Source organism: Bos indicus, chromosome 25 (genome assembly GCF_029378745.1).
Source record: "Bos indicus isolate NIAB-ARS_2022 breed Sahiwal x Tharparkar chromosome 25, NIAB-ARS_B.indTharparkar_mat_pri_1.0, whole genome shotgun sequence".
NCBI lineage: Eukaryota > Metazoa > Chordata > Mammalia > Artiodactyla > Bovidae > Bos > Bos indicus.
Window position 1 is genome coordinate 959,896 of NC_091784.1, and position 17,386 is coordinate 977,281.

Below are 17,386 nucleotides of genomic sequence, written 5' to 3' on the forward strand. Positions count from 1 at the left end.
CACTGAGCTCTCTGCCTAAGCCGGGAAGGCGCCTCACCACAGGTCTCACAATGGGAGTCAGAACCACTGCCCCCTGGGAGCCCGTCTTTGAGGCTCTGCAGTCCAGGCCCAAGAACACAGGCATAGTGGGGACAGTACTAACATGTGAGGCTGGACCTGGGATCCCCACTCCATTTCCTGAATGGTCTGTATCGCCGTGTGGCCAACCTTTCCAGGAAACCTCTCTCAGGACTCGGTGATGTGAGCCTCCACCATCACCCTTTCCTGACGCACCTTCTGTCGCAGCGCAACTACGGTTCTCGTCCTGCCTAGGAGCAGCCATCCTACACATACACCGTGTCTGGACCAGCAGTTTGGCATGTGGGACTCCAGCGCCACGTCCGAGGCAAGCAGGCTCCACACCTGGGCACCATGCCTTCAGTTTCATGGGCCCTGGGCTGGCACCCTCAGGTTTGTCTGAGGGGCAGTTGGGAGGTCCACCTGTATCCCAAGCAGCTCCCAGACTGGCTGGTCAGAGCAACAAGCAGCCTCTTTGAACGTGGGGACGCCCTGGCTCCTGCCCACCGCCTATGGGCGACCACCTCTGGCCCTGCTCCCGAGGAGGTGGGTGCCCGGATCAGCAGATGGGGCCACACATGCACACACTCGGCGGCAGAGAAGGGAGCGGCGGAGAAAGGCAGCTCTGGCCCCTGCCCAAGCCGTGTCTCCTGCCCAGACGCCGCCTCCCCGTCAGCACAGGCACCCGCTGCAGCTCCTTGTTCTCCTCCAGTTGGGCCTCCATCTGGCACAGCCTATTCTCCATGCTGCCATGACTCTCTCCCGCCTGTCCGCCAAGAACAGCATCAGCTCCGCTCTCAACGACCCTGTCCTGACGGCACGCGGGCTGTGACCGCAGGGGCGGCAAGCAGACCATGCTCTGTGTGGACCACCGGCCCCAGGTTCGTGGGGGGCATGCCCGCATGCCTGCTCACGCAGCCTGTGCAGTTTTGTGTGTGACGCGTGGCTCACGGAGGGTGCTGGTGACCGGCTCGTGAGAGAAGACGTGCTCCCCTCTGCCCTGGGCGCCGCAACCGCCGCCACTGCGCCCCCTCCTCGGACTGCATGTGGCAAGCCAGCGCAGGCAGCAGGACGCGCGAGGCACACATTCTACCTTCCTAAGCTGGGAAGGAAGTTTGAACCGTTTAGCCTCCTTAGTGGCAGAGCTTCTGGAAGACAAAAGGTCGGACTACGAGGCCAACCGGGGAAGGACAGCAGAGATGCCAGCGGGGAGGAGAAACCAAGCCTGGAGAAGATCACAGGCAGAAGGGCGCCCCCTGGCGGTTGTTAGTGACCCTGCTCTGGGAGGGTCTGCGAGCACCCGACACCGCCCACCACCCACCAACGGATGGACGGCCCCTCAGCTGCTCACTGAGCTCCGGGCAACGCTCCCAACAGCCACGCCAGCACAACCCCGCCTGACTCTTCATCACCAGCCAGTGCCCACCGGCAGTGCGGGGCAACACTTTCCCACCAGAAGGACAAGGTGGCTGACTGGCTGGCTGGCTGGCAGTGGGGACGATTCCCGTAGCAGCACCACATCCCTGGAATGTTTTTCATAAATCATGACCCCCACAGACACGACCGCCAGAAACATCATGATTCCACATTTCTTCGGGCCTGAAGATCTGAGGGTGAGCAAACATCACTCGACTTGTCTGACTGTATCACTGTCACACATCCCTTCAAGGAGCGGAACCTCAGAAAACTCGAGAAGATGGCCAGGCAAGCTGCCTCAGCAGAGCCCACACAGCATGCTCCCATCGCTCTGAGAGAACGGGCTCCACAGATGTCACCAGACTCGTCTGAGGGAATCAGAAGGAAATTTCAGCATTCAACAGGCAGGTGGAGGCGGGGATGAACTGGGAGACTGGGGTTGACATATATACAGTACTGATACTACACATAAAGTCAATGAGTAAGGACCTAGTGTACAGCACAGGGAAGTCTACTCAGTGCTCTGTGGTGAAGTAAATGGGCAGGAAATCTAAAAGAGAGGCAGATAGATAGACAGATAGATAGATAGATGATTGATTCACTTTGCTGTACAGCAGAAATTGACATAGCAGTGTAAAGCCACTATACACCAATTAATGAATGAATGGATGAATGAATTTTTACAAAAGGAGCACAATGGGCCCCCTAGAACTTGTGGAAAGGAGGAGTCCACACCCAGGGTGCAGCACAGCGCCAGGGCTGCCCTCATGTCGGTCCACTGCCAACGGACTGCCTGGACCAGGCCTCTTCTACCCCAGAGACCTCAACGCAGAGGTGGGGAGGCAGCCAGTTGTGGTCTCTCCAGTGCTCTGCTCTTACTCACGCAGCCATCCCAAGGCTGAGATCACCGGGAGAAGAAGGGACCCACAGTCCACCTCAGGCAGACAGGACCGCCATCACTCACTTCGCGGATGTCCCACTGCAGTTTCGTGTTCATGTCCTTGGACTTGAGGAGGTTCTTCCTGGCCGTGTCCAGGTCTTCCTCCAGATCTGTAACGTGGAAAGAGAGGGCTGCCAGGCACTCCTTCAACTGGCTCTCCTCCTGTGACTGCTTTTCTATGACTTCCTGAGTGCGATCTCCTTAGTCAGGTCTTACTCGTGGCTTAGAGAGCCGTAGGAGGGTCTCTAAGGGGGAAAGGAAGCCTTAGCCTTGTTTTGACAGGGAAGGAACACAGCACTTCCAGGCAATCGGTGAGGTCAAAACAAGGCACTAAGTGTACAAATCCAGGATGGATGGGTGGCTGGTACCTTCTCGTCCAGGGCCTTGTGGTGCTCAAACAGCAATTTCAGTGCCCTGAGCACCTCCACCTCACTGGTCATGCTAGCTGGGGACTGTGCCTGCCACTTGCCCACTGTAATCCAGAGGGATGGAACGTACCGGGAAACCAGTAACCCCAGGTGTTCCAACAGCAGCTGCAGGGCAGGGCCAAAGGGGCACTTTCAACCTCATGCTTGACTTCAGGGCCGATAACTCCTTTCAGCCTCACGCTACAGCTGGAAACATGCTAAGGCACGTTGGAATCCTGCCAGTTCAGTCTAAAGTTAAGAGTGGACTTCCCCAGGGGCCCAGTAGTTAAGACTCCACCCTTCTGCAGGGGTCATGGGTTTTAATCCCTGATTGGGGAACTAAGATCCCACACAAAGTGTAGCGTGGACAAAAATGTAAGTTGAGAACTCCCCTCTCAAAGGTACTAAAATTACATTAGCTCTCATCATAAATTTGGAGTAAGGTATGAGAACCCCGAACTGATCCACCCTGGTCTGCTCAGTGGGAAGATGTGAAAAATGACTTGAAAATCAGACAGAGTTTAAAGACAGCAACACGGAGGCTAGCGGTGACCCACGTGGGGCAAATGTCAACACATGAGAATCCCCCTACTGACCCTGGTGTTGCTTCTTTCTGCTTTCAGTTCAGCAATTTCCTCTTCTCTTTTAAGAAGCTGCTCCCTGCATATTTTGAGTTCTACACTAGGAGTTGGAAACTCCTAGAAAACAGTTAAAGGGGAAACTAAATGCAAATATAAATTAAAAAGAGAGAGAGACTGTGAAGACTGACCCTGTCAAGTCTCTCCAGGCTTCACACAAAGGATCTCCTTGCCCTTCCAGAGAAGAGGGGGTCCACTGACCCCAAGACCACATAGACCACCACAACTCAGACTGGCCTTTGGCCTCCACCTCGACCTGGCAGGCACGTGGCAGGGGAGAACCCAGAATCCAAGCCTGCCTTCTCAAGTCCCAGGGACGTCTGAGAAGCTTTCCAAAACATAAACCTAACAACAAAGTGGATAAAGAGATTCTTAAATGACACACAGACCAATGACCTAGAGCCACTGGGGAGAGTGAAGAATAAAGGGAAGGTCTACAAGGCCACCAAGATTTGGAGTGTTCCTCTGGGACAAAGGTGGATGGCACCCCAAGGCCATCTGTTAGCCTGACTCCACTGAAGCCACCCAGTCATTCAGTCAACTGGTTAAAATGTTAAATTTATGTTATATGTATTTTACCACAATTTACATGCATGCAGGGCCGTCCACGTGGTGAACTTGCTCAAGCTGAACCACACGGAGTCTTTTGTTCTTCTATTTTTCTTTGCAGAAATAGAAAGATCCTGGACTACATATCCCCTACTACATACTGAGTGTCCAGCACCCAGAACAGTGCCCAGCACTTGTAAGAGGCATGTAGTAGACATGTGAAGCTATGAGGGTGTATGTCATACACGTAAGCAGTAGGTACCCGTCATTAAAATACTGGACACATTGGTCCGTGGTTTGTAAGATGGGAGACATTAACGGGCTTAGCCTTTCTGCTTCAAGGACTGACTCTCTAGCTCGATCCTCATGCCCCAGAGACTCTTCCAGCCAGTGTATTCTTTCCTTGGAAGAAGGGAGACGTTAAGGGGCTTAGCCTTTCTGCTTCAAGGACTGACTTGATAGCTCAGTCCACATGCCCCCGTGACTCCTCCAGCCAGTGTTTCCCTTCTTGTGGGGCCCCCGCCCATCCTCTATGCAGCACCTGCACAACCTCTTACAAGGTAAACTGCTGGGGTCGATCCTGCCCACTAAGGCCAAAATGCCCTGGCCAGCAGGGCCCACAACTATGCTAACAAAATGAAACACAACCCCAACGCTTCACTGGGTGAGGGCCAATCCGACGGGCGTAGTCCCTGGCTGCTCTCACCTTGTTGAAGTCTTTTAATGGACTGGAACCTGGTGGTCTAGAGTCGATGATGAGAAGGTAAAGGAGAGAAAAAGGCTGATATTCCTTGATTTATGCAGAAAGCCAATAAAGCCCCCGACATGGGACTTGCTCTGTTCACGGAGGCCTCAGGTGCCCTCTCGATGGAGTGAAGACGGAGAGCACCTTCTCGAGAGGGTCTTAGAAGCCCGGGTAGGAAAGTGAACTCAGAGAGCCTCTGCGCTCCAAGAGATCACCCTGAAAGAGAGAGAGAGAGAGAGAGAGAGAGAGAGAGAGAGAAATACATGGGGACCAGAGCTCTGATGGAGCAAAGGTGTTTTAATCAACATGGTGTGGAAATATATACTGTCTTACAAGGTAGTTATTCTCAGCAAAGATAAAGATTAAAATTCCAGACTTACAAAACATAGGTGATCCATATTAAAGGGAAAGAGAGTTGTATACGATCACTTTTACCGTATGGTTCACAGGAAGGAAGAGGGTACTTATCACTGTATAGAAAAACTAATGAAGGAAATGCCTGGATTCTTCAGCCCGTGGGAGAGGCTTGCCTCTCCTCTTCAGGAATTAATAAGGAGCAGAGAATTCCTGACAGATCCAAAACAGCACACAGGAAGCCTCTTGTTAAATGCTTCCTGACAATTCCCTCTATTTTATTATATTTGTAAAAAAAAAGGTCTTGACCAAATGAATTTGGTTAGTATTAACCAACCTTATAGAAAGGTGACGGTAAACAACAAATAAAATTATCAAGACAATCACCAAAGCTACAGTTCCAGACCCGATACTGTGGGTAATACTTTGAAACCATCCTCGTGGGTCTAGCCCAGGTAATTTGTTCAGCTAAAGTTTCCAAATTAGGGGAAGAGGGCAGATTTTTAGAAAAAAGTTTTAAAGATTTTCTTTTATAGTAGTTGTACATTCAGAGAGGCATTATCACGTATATTTATTAAATGAAATTTGATTTGTTCCCAGTTGTAGGCACTGTGATTGACGTGAACAGGAATAACACAAAAAGCTTAAAGAAATAGAGGTGTTAATACAAGTATATAGTTTGCAATTAATACAAGTTACAGAATGTAAAAGTCTTATTAAATTGTAAATTTTCTATGGCTATAACAAAAGGAAGTGGGACACAGGCCTGTATAAAATATGACTGACTGTAGCGAAAGAAATAGTTATTGTGACGACTGGTCCCTATGAAATGTCCGGTCCAAGTTCCAAGTTGTTCTGTGCTCTGATGCTTGCAGCAAGTTTCCAAATGGCCCATTGTTCAGGCCCACTCTGTTTATGGAGGACGATCTTAGGAGGAGGTGGGGCTAATCCATGGTCAAGTCACTCAAGAAGTCGTTTGTCATAGTAATGTTCCATCATAGTGTCAGTGACCTTCCATATCACACACAGTGTTGTTAATATCATCTGAGCAGTCAGATAACCACATACCATGGGGTCCCCAAGCAACAATTGTATGATTAGCCACAAACATTGATTTTCTTGATTGGTTTGACATTTGTCCCAAGGAATGGGAGTATAAGTAAAGTTTTTATAAGTAAACCCTTTGCATAAAGTTCTTTGTTCTTTCCCTAACTCTTTCCCGAAAGTTTCAGTAGTATAAACATGGTTTACAGACAACGAAAGGGCAGTAAATAATCCAAGCAGTGTCTGAAAGTCTTCTTTTGGAGGTAGGATGAAAGCCCAAATTTGTCAGCCCAAATTTGTCGGCTGACGTTTATGCACAATTTTGCTGGGCCCGTGCACAAGGGAAGGACTTCATAGCCTAAAGAAATTTTAATTAGTTTTCTTTCCTGCCCAGGGTATGAAGGCCCTTTCATGTACTAGGGAGAAAGCATATGTATAGAGTCATTAGTTGAAATGATTGGTCCTCTCTCCGTCCATTCGACCACCTGCAATAGAGGGGGGTTGGGTGTTAGTCTGAGCTTGAGCAGGGGGAGGTACAGGCCAAAAGACTGAGCATTGCCGGGAGAATGTACTCAGGACTCGGAGGCAACCCCTGTTGAGAGACCAAATTTTCAGCTTGATTAGTAGGGCTTTTATTTGTCTCCAAGTGAGGAGATCATCGGGGTGATGCCGTCGAAGGCGGTGCTTTCTGGAGATCTTTGGAGCAGACATGGCCCGTATTGGAATTTCTTCTTCCTGGGGTTCTTATTTCATCTCCATTTTGAATGCCGGGGGCCCCCTTGGGTTGAATCTTAAGAAGAGGTTAAAAAATTTAAAACAAATAAAGCTGTAGTAACAATAGTTATAGGTTTAGAAAATATGTTAGAAGCTAGTAAAGTCTGCTTTAGATAAGGAAGACAGTAGTGTACCTGTGTATTCCCCTTTTTAATTTTTTTTATTTGTAACTTTAGTGTGTGATGTGTTTATTTTGACTATGTCTTGTGTCTGTGGATTATAAGGAATACCTGTAATATGTATTTATTGATAGGTATTACAATTTTATGAGGATCGGAGCCAATTAGAGTTTTAGTCCTAATTCTTCCATTGATAACGATTAGAGCAATTAAATCAAGGTTGGGTGTAAGTGACTTTATTTCCATAAAACGGATATAGATCCATTTTACTGGGTCTTCTTGTTGGGCAATAAGTCCTGTGGGAGAATGAGAGGGGAGTATAAACAATTCTAGAGGTAAATCTATTTTGATGCGAGTAAGAAATTGTTTTTGTAATTTATTTTGCACCAAACAGAGTTCTTCTCGTGCCTCTTGAGAAAGTGAACAAGGGCTATTTAAATCAGGATCTCCTTTTAAAGTACTAAATAGACTATTCAGTTGATAATTAGCAATGCCTAAAGAAGGTCTAATCCAATTAATATCCCCTAAGAGCTTTTGAAAATCATTTACGGTTGATAATTTATCAGCACGGATCTGAGTTAGTTGGGGAGTAATGCGTTGCCTATTAACAACGAACCCCAAGTAATAGTATGGTGTAGAGGTTTGAATTTTTTCAGGGGCAATGATTCATCTAGAGTTTTTAAAGCATAGTTGAGCTATATCAAACATGTGTTCAGTGTTTAAGATAGATGGAGCCGAAAACAATATATCATCCATATACTGAATAACAAGAAAGTTAGGAAATTGCTTTCTCACAGGCTCAAGGGTTTTGGCTACGTAGTACTGACACATGGTGGGAGAATTCATCATCTCTTGTGGCAGTACAGTCTATTGGTACCGTTTATGAGGTCTAATATGATTAGGATAAGAGAGAGAGAAAGCGAATCTCTATTGGTCTAAAGGGTGTAAAGGTTTATTAAAAAAGCAATCTTGTCCTGGTTGCAATGCACCCATAGGTTTCACAGATGCACTAACTTTTCTAAGGTCTGTTAGGAGACGCCATTTGTTAGGTTTTTTTTTTTTTTTTTTTATGACAAAGATAGCAGAGTTCCAAGGAGAACAAGACTCTTCAATATGTTTTAATTCTAGTTGTGCATCTATAAGTTCCTTAGCTGCCTGTAATTTCTCTTTCGTGAGGGGCCACTGCTCTGTCCAAATAGGCTCGTCATTCTTCCAAGTTATTTTAATAATTGTATTGTTTGTTAAATGAGGAGGGGCCCCCAGGGAAAATGTGGAATGTATATCTGAGTATGTCATATCTTATATCTTTTTATTAAAAGCATATATCTCACTTTTCCTTAGCAACTATGAAGTGTCTTGTACATTAGCATTTTATAGATTGGTGAATATATTTATTACATATAAATATATATTTATATTTATATATATCAATATATTATACATTATAAAATATATTTATTAATAGTTTAAAATCTCTTTAGTCTTTCTGTAAGAAAAACTTTTTGTAAGAGGAATTTAATGTTTAGTAATTAATGTTTTAAAATCTTATTTTATTTGGAAATGACCTAGCTATTTAATAAACTTTTATTATTTAGTTTAGTAGAACTCTAGAAATTTAAGTTATTCCAATCCTAAGAGACTATTTTAGATTATAATAACAGATTACAATAATAGATTATTCTATTAAAAATATAATAACTTTTAATAGTTTATCCAAAAGTTTTTATCTCATATATATATATATATATATATATATATATATAAAGAGTTACCTTTTTGACAAATTTAGTTTACCTTAAACCTAGGCATAATAAAAGTATTATATAATGTTGATGATTTAAGACATGTCTTAATTAGATTAGCAAACAATTATATTTAAATTATACTCATATGTAAATAATTATATATATTTAATATTTTTCAGTTCATGTGAATTTGAATTTAAATAGAGCTCATTAACTTCATAGTATCTAAAACCAAAGCTGGTATATCGATGGCAGCACTGCCAGATGTTGAGGGTTTCAGGTAAAAGATGGAATTTGTCTCAGGTTTTTGCTGAAGGGGACCTGGGGGGTCCCTGCTTGCAGTTTTCTGGAATAGGTTTCCTTTCAATGTCAGATTTAGACTTACAATCTTTTGCCCAATGCATTCCTCTACTGTAGCGAGGGCAGATTTTTGGAGGTCTTTTATCTTTATATATTTTTCTTTTCTTTTTTTTTTTAAGCTTTCTTAGGGCTGTCCCTTTTCAAATGGTTCTTATTTCCACATGTAAAGCATCCTTTATTTCCCTTTCTTAAGGCAGCAGCTATTGTTTCAGCTACCATTTGCATCTTTTGAGTTTCTAATCCTAGATTGCGACAAGCCTTCAAATAATCAATAGTCCCTTTCTCACGAATTGGAGCCATAGCTTTTTGACATCCCTGATTTGCATTATCACATAATGCAGGTAATTTGCAAGTAATTAAAGGTGTTTTAATCAACATGGTGTGGGCATATATACTGTCTTACAAGGTAGTTATTCTCAGCAAAGATAAAGATTAAAATTCCAGACTTACAAAACATAGGCAATCCATATTAAAGAGAGAGAGAGTTGTAAAGCAAATAATTTCTCTAGTTGCCTTTTGGCTTCTCCAAATACACTACGGGAAATAGCAGTTTCTAATCTAGCTAAAAAATCAGCATGCATTTCGTTAGATCCCTGAACTTTAAATAAGTGATGAATTAAAGTAGAAAAGTGATGGGGCTTTCCAGCCTTTTTACCCATGTCTTAGTACTTACCGGCCTCAATAGGCCCTGGGGTCACTCCGTCCAAGAATCTGCCTACGTGCACCAAGTCCCTGTTCTGGGTGCCACTTGTTGAGGTCCTTTAATGGACCGGAACTTGGTGGTCCGGAGTTGACGACAAGAAGGTAAGGGACAGAAAGAGGCTGATATTCCTTGGCTTATGCAGAAAGCCAATAAAGCCCCCGACACAGGGCTTGCTCTGTTCACAGAGGCCTCAGGTGCCCTCTCAATGGAGTGAACATGCAAAGTGCCTTCTCGAGAGGGTCTTAGAAGCCCAGGCAGGAAAGTGAATTCAGAGAGCGTCTGCAGAGCTCCAAGGGATCAGCCTGAAAAAGAGATAGAGAGAGAGAGAGAGAAAGACACGGGGACCAGAGCTCTGATGGAACAAAGGTGTTTTAATCAACATGGTGTGGAAATATATACTGTCTTACAAGGTAGTTATTCTCAGCAAAGATAAAGATTAAAATTCCAGACTTACAAAACATAGGCGAACCATATTAAAGAGAGAGAGAGTTGTAAACAGTCACTTTTACCGTATGGTTCACAAGAAGGAAGAGGGTACTTATCACTATATAGAAAAATTAATGAAGGAAATGCCTGGATTCTTCGGCCAGCAGGAGAGGCTTGCCTCTCCTCTTAATTCCTGAGTATTCAGGAATTAATAAGGAGCAGAGAATTCCTGACAGATCCAAAACAGCACACAGGAAGCCTCCTGTTAAATGCATCCTGACATCACCTCAGGCCACTCTCCTTACAGGACTTGGGCCGAGGCCAAGTTCTTCCTTGTCTTGGCCTTTGCCTTGGGGTTGCAGCACTGAAAAAGCGCCCACAGGCGGGCCCTTCTGCAACCCATCCTCGCGGATGGGGGCAGCCCCCCACTCGGGGGCAACTGCTGTTTCACGGTAGGATACCTCCGCTCCTGAGCTATAACCACCAATCTCACACTACAACCACTGCTATTCACACTATGACCACCGCTCTCACACACACTGCTCTCACACACACCACTCCCACACTATGACCACTGCTCTCACACTATGACCAATAGCACCACTGTCTCAAGGAGAAATGGCACGAAGGCTCTGCCTCCAGCACGTCTCCCAGGAGCCCAGAACCGGAACCCACTCAGTCACAAGGGGCTCTGTCGTAACAGGGGGGCTGGGCTCAGGCCCACCGTCAAGGGTACAGAGAGGGGGGACGGGCTGCCAAAAAGATGACAGGTGAGTGTGGGGTGCGGGAGAAGGAAGGCCGTGCCCATGGCTCAGGCCCCCTGTCAAACATGACCCTGCAAGGTACTGGGTCACAGTCGAACCGACCAGTATAAACTCTTTCAGAAACCACCACCCCTGGGAATGAGCACGTCTTCTAAGTGGGCTTCTGCACCCCTTTAAGCCCCAAACAAGCCTCCAGTGAGGCTACTGAAAGGGCACCCATGAACTCAAGGGCGTCCCCAGAATCCACCCGGCTGAGGAGGACTCACCACGCTAGCTGCCCCTCACTCTCACCCTGAGCTCAGTCCTCCCTGACTGACTCCCTCACTCAAGCTCAGCAAGGGCTTGACCAACCTCGCTCCAGGTACTTAAAATGAACCCACAGTGGGTACAGGGGTTCATTCAACCTGCTGTGAACTCATCCTTTTAACTTCAACCCTGGGCTGTCAGATGACTCTGCTCCGTGGGGGCTGCAAGGTGGAGGTTCAGGGATGTCCCTGCCTCGAGCCGTGACAGCCAGTGCCTCGCAGACGCCACCAGGTGCTGCCCCACCCTCCGCCCCCGAGTCTCCCACCCCTCTCCTGGCCCCACTCCCACCCTTGCGGCTCTCCACTTGCCAGGGCACAGGCCACTTGCTCCTGGCTCAGCCTGGACCTCTGCTGTCACTTGAGGGCCTCAGTCCCCAGGGTGCTTGGGGTCCTATATCCACCCATCTCACCAATTACACACTCTGGGAGAGACAGAGTACAGTTTGGGGTCCTGCCCACAGTTCACCCTGAACACGTTCTCTTTTTTTGGCTTTATCTACTGGAGTTCTCTGAGATGTGTTTTTAAAACCTCAACTGTTGCTTTCAAAAAGACTGTAAAATCACTGTGCTCAACTTTAAGAATAAAATCTTCATTTTCCACCTTAAAGTAAAACTGGAGGGAAAACTAAAAGCAGTCATTTTTTCAAACTGAAAAAGAAAACCCACATGTGACCATGTCACAGAATACAGGTCACGTAACCCCTCCCTCCTCAGCCTTGGCCTCCACCACCAGCAGCCCGTCGTCGCAAGGCCTGCCCTGGGCCGGCAGGGGCAAGGGAAGAGGGGAGACCGGCTCCTCTGTCTCCAGGCCACGTCGGCTGCTTGCTCCACCTCCTTCCCAAGTTCACGTGGCACTGAAACAGCCTGGGCAAGCTGGGGATTCTGACCAGAAACACAACCGTGGGTACTAAGCAAGGACACCTGGTTCTTGTTTTCCCCAGTATCAAAGTTGATCAATACAAGTACTGTGACTGTTGCATGTGGCTTCAGATGACAGACTACACCCAGGGTGTCCCCACATCCAGTGACAGATGCAAGCAGCTTGTAGGTCAGCCTACCGAGAACTAGAAAAGCTAAATACAGTTTAAAAAGAGGTCCTTAGGCAGCCACAATCCAAGATTTCAAACAAAAGGGAAGCCCAGTGAGGGAACTGAAGACTGAGAGGCCCGCTCCTTCCCTTGGGCCATCTGAACAAAGCCGACTCTGCGAAGAAAAGGCAGGGAAAAAGTCAAGCAGAGGGGACTGGATAACACAGCTCTGGATGGTTCCTTGGGCTGGGAAGACAAAAATTTGTGTGCAGGCCTAGAGAATCAGTTCGGATATCAGAAAATGTACCCAACACTCTGCCCGAACTGGTTGAGCACTATCTGTCACCTCGTGGTGCTCAGGAGACAGATGGTGGGCTTCAGGACCTGCTGAGAAGAGGGCGGCCCTGGGAGGCAGCCCAGGCTTCCAGATGGAGACGCTGGAAAGCTCCTCCCTGGGCTCGGGGGGAAAGGTGGGTGAAGGCTGCTGAAACTGAGCTTACAAGGAACCCCCAGCCTCAAGTCCCTCAGGCCCTGAGTGAACAGACAGCTCTGTCCCCACTGGAGGTCTGTGTCAGAGGAGACTCTGGAGAAGACAGCATCACTCAGAACCTCTAGGGTTTTCCAAACATAATGTCCAACATGCAATCAAAAAAGCAAAAGAGGGTGTAACAACAAACAGGACCAAGAGAAAAAAAAAAACTGAACCAGATCCAGAGGTATCAGATGTATATCAGCATATCAGAGGTATGCTAGAGGTATTAGATGCAAATGTCACCTGTTGAAAAATATACTTGACGAAAGGAAAACTTTCTGAGAATCAAAACTGACTCTCGAACTTTACAATAACAGTGACTGAATTTAAGAACTCAGTCTCTGGCCTTAACATCAAATTGGACATAGCTGAAGAGATGATCAGTGAACTGAAGGATGGGTCAGGTAAAAATATATATAAGAGAGAAAAAAAGGATAGAATATATTGAAGGAGCCCCATGTTAAACTACGTTGTTAAAAAGTATAAATGGGGACCCTCATGGTGGAGAAAAGAGAAAGGGGAATAAGAAATGCCTCCAGGGGTTGAAACGAAAGAGCCTCTTGATGAAAGTGAAAGAGGAGAGTAAAAAAGCTGGCAAAACTCAACATTCCAAAAAATGAAGATCATGGCATCCGGCCCCAGCACTACGTGGCAAATAAATGGGGCAACAATGGAAACAGTGACAGACTTTATTTTTTGGGCTCCATAATTACTGTAGACAGTGAAATTAGAAGATGCTTGCTCCTTGGAAGGAAAGCTATGCCAAACCTAGACAGCATATTAAAAAGCAGAGACATTATTTTGCCGACAAAGGTCATTTAGTCAAAGCTATGGTTTTTCCAGTAGTCATGTATGGATGTGAGAGTTGCCCCATGAAGAAGGCTGAACGCCAAAGAATCGATGCTTCTGAACTGGGGAGTTGGAGAAGACTCTTGAGAGACCTGTGGACTGCCAGGAGATCCAACAAGTCACTCCTAAAGCAAATCAGACCTGAACATTCACTGCAAAGAGTGATGCCGAAGCTCCAATATTTTGGCCACCTGCTGCGAAGGACTGACTCATTGGAAAAGAACCTGATGCTGGGGAAGACTGAAGGCAGGAGGAGAAGGGGACGACAGAGGATGAGATGGTTGGATGGCATCAATGACTCGATGGTCATGAGCCTGAGCGAGCTCGGGGAGTTGGTGATGGACAGAGAAGCCTGGTGTGCTGCAGTCCATGGGGTCGCAACGGGGCAGATACGGAGCGACTGAACTGGCTGACAGGGACAGTGGCAAGAGTTGGTTCAAGAATCAGACCACTGACTCAAAAATGAAACCACACATTGGTTTCAGCAGCTCTGCAGGTGCCTAAGGCAAGAACAGCATGTTCAAGCGCTCAGAGGAAAAAGGTGTGGCTTTTAGTGGCACAGCAACACTGAGAGCTGACTTTCCAAGAACAAGGAAGTCAGAAGATAATGGACTGGCATCTGTAAAATGCTGAAAAACAAATAACCACCAACCTGGAATTCTATACTCAACAAAAATACTCTTCGAATGTGAAAGCAAAATAGAGACTTTGAGGGCAAAGGGAAATGAGACAATTCATCACCCACACACATGAACTAAAAAAATATTCAGGCAGTGCTTTGGGAAAAAGAAAAGTAGTCTATGACGGAAATATAAAAAACAAGTAGAGACCAACAACGAGGTAACTGTGAGGGTAAATATTAACTCTACAAAACAATGATGTTAACGCCAAATATATATCTAACAGTTCAAAGTGTAACAGTGACAAGGAGGAAACAGTCGAGTCAGGGAGGCAGTAAAGTACTAAGTTAGGCTTGAGTGTAAAACACACGCTGTGTCTGCAAATATGCACCTAACAACCTGACAGAGGAGCACAGAACTAGAGAAACACTTCAAACTTCTAAAAGAAGGCAAGAGCAAAGAACACAGACTAGGTGGGACAAACAGAAAACACACAGCAACATGGTGTCTACACACTGAATATCAACATTATAAACACAGCAAACACTCTCATTAAAAGATAAAGTGTCATACTGATTCCAATGAAAACTGTACACTATTCACAGAGCTACATGTTAAGATGGAATATCTTTTAGACAGGTGAAACTAAAAGATACCCAGGCCAACAAGGACAGAAAACTGATGTGGCAACATCACTGTCAAATAGTCTCTAAAGAAAGAAGCATTTCTAGTGATAAAAAGGAGCATCTCATACTGACACAAGTTCAGTCTAGCAAGAAGATGAGGATTCTAAATTTGAATGTACCTAATAACATAACCTCAAAATATCAATACATAAAAACTGACAGAAATAGAAAAGGAGTAACAGCCGAGTTCATAATCCCAGTGGGAGATATTAAAGACACCTCTCTCGTGGAACTGGGCCCCCTGGTATGTAGTCACCTGCAGCCATGAAGTACCTGAAATATGGCTGGCTCTACAATGAGATGCGCTGCAAGCCTAAAACACATACTGGATTTTAAAGACTGAGCATGAAAAAAAGAATGTGAACTATTTCATTAGGTTTTATCATGTTGATTACACACTGAAATGATATTTTATGTGTGCTAAAATAAAATATATTACAGGTAATTTCACCTACTTCTGCTTTTACTCAATGTGGCTACTGGAATCGGAATTACATGAGTGACAAGCCTGATCTGACTGATACACATGGAACATTGCATCCCACTGATACATATTATTTTCAAGAGCCAAAGGAACATATAACAAAAAGAATATATATTGGGCCATTAGGAAAGCACAAATTATTTCAAAGGACTGAAATAATGCAGGGTATACTTAGCGATTGCAATGGGCTGATGGTTTATGGGCCCTCAAACTTCATCCGGCAGGTGGTGATGATCCAAGGAGGCAGGCACTCTGGGAGGGGTCAGGCCAGGAGGGAATGGGCTCCTGTGCTGCGAGAACAGGGAGAAGCAGCAGGCAGTCTAGGAACCAGGAAACAGGCCTCACCAGACGAGGCACCTGCTGGTGATCTTGGGACTCCCCAGCCTCCAGGCCTACAAGAAACAACTTTCTGTTGTTTATCAGCTAGTCTACGGGATTTATAACAGTAGCCCCAAAAGCCTACAACGGGGCTCTTCATGGAATTAAGCTAGAAATCAAACAAGGGTCACTAGAAAAACCTCCCCAAACATTCGGAAGTTAAATGACATACTGCTTGAAGAATTTCCTGATTAATAATTTTAAAAAACACAATGAAAATTAGAAAATACTTTTCCATAAAAGATAATGAAAATCTGGCTTATTCAAACCTGTGGGATGCAGCGAACTATGTTTAGAGGGTAACTTAAAGCCTTAAACAAGTACACTGGAAAAGAAGGAAGGCTAAAAATCAATTAAGCCTCCCTCCCAAGAAACCAGAAAAAACACCATAGCGAATGAAACACAAGGCAGATGGAAAAAAAAAAAAAAAGAAAGAGCAGAAAACAAGGAAACAGAAAGCAAATATGAAGTTTCTTTAAAAAGAAAGCCAAAAGTTGGCACTTTGAAAGGAATGATAAAAACTGATAAACCCCTAGAAAGACTTAGTAAGAAAAAGAGACAAAGCACAAATCACCAGCATCGAGGGTTTTTAAAAGGGGAGACAACACATCTTGCAGATAAGAAAGATATTATGAACCACAGTTCACTTACTAACTGGAGAGTCTGCTCATCTCAATAAATTCCTAGCAGGGGGGGAAATGTTTTACTGAAATAGACCCACGAAGACATACAATATGAGAAAATTTTATTTGCATGAAAAAAATTACATCTGAAATTAAAAGCCTCCCCACAATGAAACCAACTGGTTTTGCCAATCAGTTTTTCCAAAAATCTAGGGAAGAAAACAGTAGTCTCACAGGAATTCTCGGGGTAAACAAGGAACACTCTGCAAACTTGTTTTATAAGACTAGCATAACCTTGATACTAAAACCAACAAGGAAGAAGTACAAGAAAGTAAAATTACAGACTCTGAGTATAGATGAAATAATCCTAAATAAAACACTAACAAGTAAAGTCCAACTGAAGGAGAATACATTGAGATCAGGTTGGGGTTGTTTTAGAATCACAAAATTTTTAAAAGTTAAATCACCACATAAAAGAAAAATCACCTGTTTCAAAATCTGCAGAAGATAAACTTAAGAATTTTTAATGTAATAATTTTAGTTCATGACTAAGAAAAAACTGCTTAGTAAACTAACAGAGAAGAATTTACATATTTTGATAAAAATATCTACAAAAAAGCTAATATCCTGTGTGATGGTGAAATAGTGAAAGCTTTTCCTCTGATAATTGGACAGAGACAAGGATACTTATTCTCACTACTTCTGTTCACCACTGTACTGGAGATCCTAGTCCGTACAATAAGTCAAGAAAAAGGAAAGGGTTATCACAGTTGCAAAGGGGAAAAAAAAGAACTTATTTGCAGACATAATTGTGTATACAAAAAAAAATACAATTAGAAG

The 17,386-nt window shown here is 44.9% G+C and overlaps 1 pseudogene; it reads right to left on the minus strand.

Annotated features, from left to right (window-relative positions):
- On the minus strand, positions 1-10,680 carry LOC139179806 (liprin-alpha-1-like; annotated as a pseudogene).
- Between the last annotated feature and the right edge of the window lie 6,706 nt (positions 10,681-17,386).